Below are 7,176 nucleotides of genomic sequence, written 5' to 3' on the forward strand. Positions count from 1 at the left end.
TCTGAGACCACAGAACTGAAAGCAAATGCTGCACAAAAAATAGATGACTGGAGTGTTAACTAGTGGATGTGTATTTCTTATTTCTGAAAGATAAAGATCTCGTGTAGGGCCAGTTCACACCACAAAACGCACTCTCCATGCATTCCTGATACGTTTTTGCTTACAGTTCACACCACACTCTGTTGTGGTGCAGTTTTGATGCAGTTTGCCATGTTCCAGTATGGTTCTGTTTAGAACAAAATGCAGCATTTTCTATTTTTTTACTGCACCAGAAGCTGAAATAGGCTATGGGATTTGCAGTGTGCATAGAACAGTGCGTATGATCACAACTAGTGCGCATGCTTGTTTCAAACAAACAAGTGGGGGGGGGGGAGCATAGGTATGGGAGCTCATGGAGGATGTAATAAGGAAGCAGAAAATCACAGTAAGAAATGATGTAATAAAAAATAGATTATTATTACAGGGCTATGAACTAGAGGATGTGTTTTGGATTTTTTCTGAATAATAAGGATATTGTTTGCTTAGTGTCACAAAGTAAAATCCGTCCTCCTCCTTCCCTTTATAGCCGGCCAATCCTCTCCTTTTTTGTTAGATGTTAAAAATGTGATACTAAGCTTTGGTGTAAAAAAAATGTGTTAACCTTAAAAATGTGTTTTTACTGCTTCAAATCTCCATTTGTTTTTTGTGATTGGGCCGTGGGCTGTGTAGTGTGTGTAGAGCAGCGTACATGGCCATAACTAATATTCACTGCTATTTTCACATGAATAGAAGTCTGGGGGATAGGAGACATTCAGGAGTTAATGGCGGATGTCACAAGAAGGCAGATACACAGTAGGAAGCAATTTAATGGAAAATAGATTATGGGAGCATTAACTAGTGGATGTTTAATCTATATATATATTTTTTTGTGCAAAATAAAGGTATCATTTAGTGTCACAAAAAAACAGGCTCCTCCCCTCCTTATAGCCAGCCAATCACGCTCCTTCCTTGCGAGATGTTAAAGTGACACTCCTGAGATGGGCTATGGGATTTGCAGTGTGCATAGAACAATGCACATGATTGCAACTAGTGTGCATGCTTGTTTCCAAGAAACCGGTGAGGAGGAAAAGCATAGGTGTGGGAGCTCATGAAGTATTGGGGAAAACCTCCTGCGCTCAATCCTACTAAACTAAAAATAAGCTGCTACACCTGCACCTTATTACCTAAAGTGAAAAACCAAAATATAACAATCAATAAGTGCAGCGCTCTGGTGAAAACAAACTAAATCTCAACATAAACAACATGTGATATAATGGTGGAACAAACCGTGAATCTTAATGAGAATGAATGCTAAAACAGTGCAACATCACACGATATTGTGCATATGGTGGAAATGACTAATATTAAGCCCCCTAATACAGGGGATATACCCTATAAAACACGTGCTCTGTGTCAACACACTCTATTCATACCATAAATAAACCGCTGATATCAGAAAAAATATATATATACAGCAAGTGAATATAAATAAACACATCACTCAAAGTAATATCTCATAAACAAAACGTGCCACCAGTGTCCACAACAATAAATGCAATCATGCAGGTGAATCTTGTGCGTTTGTAGGCTCTGCTGATGACTCCACACACAGCTAGATTGGCTCATCACCTCCTTGCTGCGACCCTAAAAGGGCCTAAATGCCTTATGGATCACTCCTGGATCCCCCTTGGGTTAAAGCGTATCCTCTAGGAATATCCTAAATGGCTCTTATCAGAAAAATCAGCTCCCACATGGTCCACAAAGAGAAAAGCCTCCATAGTGTATTATCATTTATTAACACGGTAATTAAAATAATATACACAGGACACTCACATGATACATCTTTTTGTATACAGCATTTTGAACCTCATGTATGGGTGTACTTGCATAGGTTCTTTAGGGAGTCCAAAGATGGCGTCCGTGCCGGAAATGACGTCACCTATGCGTTGCATCACCTCTCACGTGACTTCCTCAGGTGATGTCATTTCCGGCGCGGACGCCATCTTTGGACTCCCTAAAGAACCCATGCAAGTACACCCATACATGAGGTTCAAAATTCTGTATTCAAGAAGATGTATCATGTGAGTGTCCTGTGTATATTATTTTAATTACTGTGTTAATAAATGATAATACACTATGAAGGCTTTTCTCTTTGTGGACCATGTGGGAGCTGATTTTTCTGGATAAGAGTCATTTAGGATATTCCTAGAGGATACGCTTTAACCCAAGGGGGATCCAGGAGTGATCCATAAGGCATTTAGGCCCTTTTAGGGTCGCAGCAAGGAGGTGATGAGCCAATCTAGCTGTGTGTGGAGTCATCACCAGAGCCTACAAAACGCACAAGATTCACCTGCATGATTGCATTTATTGTTGTGGACACTGGTGGCACGTTTTGTTTATGAGATATTATTTTGAGTGATGTGTTTATTTATATTCACTTACTGTATATATATATATTTTTTTTTTCTGATATCAGCGGTTTATTTATGGTATGAATAGAGTGTGTTGACACAGAGCACGTGTTTTATAGGGTATATCCCTGTATTAGGGGGCTTACTATTAGTCATTTCCACCATATGCACAATATTGTGTGATGTTGCACTGTTTTAGCATTCATTCACATTAAGATTCACTGTTTGTTCCACCATTATGTCACATGTTGTTTATGTTGAGATTCAGTTAGTTTTCACCAGAGCGCTACACTTATTGATTGTTTTAGCTCATGAAGGATGTTACAAGGAAGCAGAAAAACACAGTAAGAAATGATTTTATGAAAAATAGATTATTACATTAACTGGCTGATGTGTATTGGATTTTTTTCTGAATAAGGATATTGTTTAGTGTCACAAAAAAAATCTGGCCTCCTCCTTCCCCTTATAGCCAGCCAATCCTCTCCTTTTATGTTAGATGTTAAAGAAGTGACACTAAACTTTGGTTTAAAAAATGTGTTGTTAACCCAAAAAGTAGTTTTTACTGCTTCAAATCCCTATTATTTATTTATTTATTTTTTGTGAGTGGGCTGTGCAGTGTATGTAGAGCAGTGTACATGGCCATAACTAATATTCATTGCTCTTTCCAAATAAACAGACGTGAGGGGGATAGGAGACATTTGGGAGTTAATGGCGGATATCACAATGATACACAGTAAGACAAAATTTCTTGAAAAATAGATTTTTTTTTTTGTTAAATCAAGATATCATTTAGTTTCACAAAACAATATCTGGCCTCCTCCCCTAATAGCCAGTCTATCACGTTCTTTTCTTGCAAGATGTTAAAGTGACACTCCAGTGTGCATAGAACAGGGCGTATGATCACAACTAGTGTGCTCATTTCAAACAAACAAGTGGAGGGAAAGCATAGGTGTGGGAGCTCATGAAGGATGTTACCAGGAAGCAGAAAAACACAGTAATAAATTGTTTAATGAAAAATAGTTTATTACAGGGCCATTAATTAGTGGATGTGTACAATTATAAACAACAAATTCTCACACAGTCACAAATGCTACTAAAAATATTCCCTTCTTGTGTCAAATACAAAACTATATATCGGAAAGCAGCTCACACTAACACATACTCATGATGTGCGTGGTTTCCAATACATAAAACACACAGTGCCGCGCTCTCTTTTAGTATGTGAGAGCAAACAAATTATGTTATAAAACACTGAACATATGTGAAAAAAAGTCTCAAGTATAAAGTTTTTCTTCAACTTGAAACAAACTTTACAATTTCATATCTTCATGCAATATAAATCCTCCACCACAAACGCCAGATGTGCCCTCACCAGGGGTTTTTGACCTCACATATAGTTTGTTCAAAAACCGCTTGTGTTCCTTGAGGTGGACATAAATGGTCAGATGTATCCTGAAAATGGAATCCTCCTCCAAAGATTAAAGGGATCGGTGATCTTTCCTCTTCCATTCAGTATACATGTCAAAAAACGAGTAAAACACAATAGTGCTTTATGCTTTAAAACACATTACTTTATTAAAAGCATAAAAACTGGCTAGTCACATGGTACAGGTGCTAGATCGCACCAGATATATGCGCATTTAAAACCTGCAATACTCTTGTATGAGCAAGCAAAGGAAACTCCACTCCTCAAATGTAACAATGTGGTTGTAAGGACAAGTTTCCTTTGTTATGCTTTTAATAAAGTAATGTGTTTTAAAGGATAAAGCACTATTGTGTTTTACTTGTTTTTTTATCATGTATGCTGAATGGAGGAGGAAAGATTAAAGGTGATCTTTGGAGGAAGATTCCATTTTCAGGATACATCTGACCATTTATGTCCACCTCGAGGGACACATCGTTTTTGACCAAACTATATGTGAGGTGAAAAATCCTGTTAAGGGCACATCTGGCATTTGTGGTGGAGGATTTATATTGCATGAAGATATGAAATTGTGAAGTTTGTTTCAAGTTGAAGAAAAACATTATACTTGGAGACTTTTTTTCATATAGGTTCACTTTTTCTTTTTTCACATATGTTCACTGTTTTATAACATAATTTGTTTGCTATCACATACTAAAAGAAAGCGCGGCACTGTATGTTTTATGAACTAGTGGATGTGTATTGGATTTTTTCTGAATGATAAGGATATTGTTTAGTGTCACAAAAAAATCCGGCCTCCTCCTTCCCCTTAGAGCCGGCCAATCCTCTCCTTTTTAGTAAGATGTTAAAAAAGTGACACTAAACTCTGGTTGAAAAAATATATCCAATTCAAAGATGTGTTCTTAAGCCAAAAAAAGTCATTAGTGCTCTCAGACCCTCCAAATCTCCATTTTTACTTTTTTTAATTTGTGATCCAACTTACTGATATGGGCCCTGGGCGATGGGTGATGGGGCGTGCAGTGTGTATAGAGCAGTGGCTACAACTAATATTCATTGCTGTTTTCAAACAAAGAGAAGTGGGGGAAAAGGAGAGGTTTGGGAGTTAATGTAGGATGTCACAAGGAGTTTCATTTTCAAATAGAAGTTGGAGGGAAGGTGTGGAATCTCATGGAGGATGTTATAAGGAAGTAGAAAACACAGTAAGAAATGATTTCCTGAAAAATAGATTACAGGGACAGTAACTGGCGAATGTGTTTTTTTGTTTCTGAATAATAGGGATATTGTTTAGTGTCACAAAAATAAAAAATAAAAATCTGGCCTCCTCCACCCCTATAGCCAGCCAATCCTCTCCTTTTTTGTAAGATGTTAAAGTTAAGATGTTATAAAAAAAATCTATACAATAACCCAAAAAAGTAACCAAAAAAGTAACTTTTTCTGCTCTAGATCTCCATTTTTTGTAATCCAACTGCCAGCTGTGGGTGACAGGTGGTGGGTTTTGCAGTGTGTATACTTAAAAAATAATATTATATATATATATATAATTTTTTTTTTTAACAGAAATGAGAAGAAACGGAGAGGTTCAAGGGTTAAAGAGGATGTTACATAAAGTCAGAAACACACCATAATATCTTATCCTAACTTACCACTATTGTATCTATGTTTAAAAACTAAAATCTAATTTTTTTTTTTTTTTTTTGTAATTTTTACATTTTTTTTCCAAACAAAGTGAGGAGAAAAGGACAGATTTAGGAGACAGGGAAGATGACAGATAGAATCAGAAACACACAGTCTAGAGGGAGCTATGGGTAAAAAGGGACTTTTTTTTCCCTTTAAGCCAGTAATTAGGGGGAGGTAAGAGAGATGGGCTGTAAACATAAGATAAAACCCATACTTGCCTGATGTCACTTACCTCATTCGGCCCTTACCTGATGTTACTTACCTCATTCGGCCCTGGGTCTTTTGGCTCCTTGAGGCTTGCTGTACGCTGCCTTTCTTTTGGGCTCTTTGGAGTTCAGGGCATCCAGGAGACCTTCAGCTACCAGCTCTTTGTATTTAGCCCCTTTGCTTGCTCGGGAAGAGCATCGCTGGGTGCTGGTTGTAGGCTCCTGGGATGCCAAGCTGGTGGTGATGTCCCTCCTCTTCACCTTGAGGGCCTTTCCATCTTCAGCCCTCTTCCCAGATGTCTTTGGGAACCTCACTGGATAGTGGAAGATGGGAGCCATGGTGAAGGTAGTAGCCATGTCCAGAAGCTGTCCCAGGGCCTCAGTCTTCTCAGCCTTTCCTCCCTGCAGGTGAGTCACAGCAGCCATGATGTCCTCCTCTCTGTCCTTCCCAGTGGAGTCCGATGATGCAAATCCCAGAAGCAGAAGAGGGTCTGCTGATCCCCAGTCGAAGTCTCCGGCCATCATAATAGCAGAAACGCTGAAAACTTGCTGAAATCCACAGAAATCCTGGAGCTACAGGTGTCTGTGTCCTCTCAGCAGCACAGCTATCAACAGCGATCAACTGTCACTTTTGGTGTGAGGTTGTTTACTCAAATCCCCCCCCCTCCCCCCCCCCCTCTCCACCGACCTGATGCTTAGAAATTCACCTGTTAGCCCATTTGTTTAACACATAAAACCTTATTTTACCCCAAATACTACCAGTAATATTGTTCTATAGACACACACTTTAATATTACCATACATTTAGACTGGGCGCGTTTAACCCTTTTTCTGCCAGAGACGTTTTTAGGGTTTTTTTACACATATTTTAAAATTGAATTTAAGGTGATTACTGAAGATTACAGAAAAACCCCAAAACATGATATATTTTCTTGCAGCAGAGACCCTGGCAATTCAAATATCAAAAATGATATAAAAAATTAGACAATTTATGTCACATAATATGTGTGCAATGGTTTTTCAAGCTCAAATTTTTAGTAAAAATGTCACTAGAGTTCATTTTAGGGCACACAAACACAATATATTCCCCAAATGTTTGGTAAAATATAAAAGATGAAGTTGCACCAGGTAAATAGATGCCCAGTATGTGAAGCTTTAAAACTGAGCGTGTCCATAATACAAACATGTACTTCAGCACCCTATATTTTCTCCAAGGGGACACATTAAAAGCCCCTCCAGGTCATTAGGTTGGAAGTAACTCTGTATAACGGCCCTAAAATGATTGCTGTCACTCTGGCATGTGCAGCAATGCACAACACGTGTAGCACCAGCAATGTTTTCATATGTGGGTGCCATGACCGGTGTGCTCAGGTTGGTATGTACATAGAGGGGGGGGGGCCTTTTGGAGGTTTAAGTGCTTGGGTGTACGTTTATTTGTTGA

The sequence above is a fragment of the Staurois parvus genome, unplaced genomic scaffold, assembly GCF_062004578.1.
Source record: "Staurois parvus isolate SC_StPar_1 unplaced genomic scaffold, SC_StPar_1.0 ptg000126l, whole genome shotgun sequence".
In the NCBI taxonomy this organism is placed as follows: Eukaryota; Metazoa; Chordata; class Amphibia; order Anura; family Ranidae; genus Staurois; species Staurois parvus.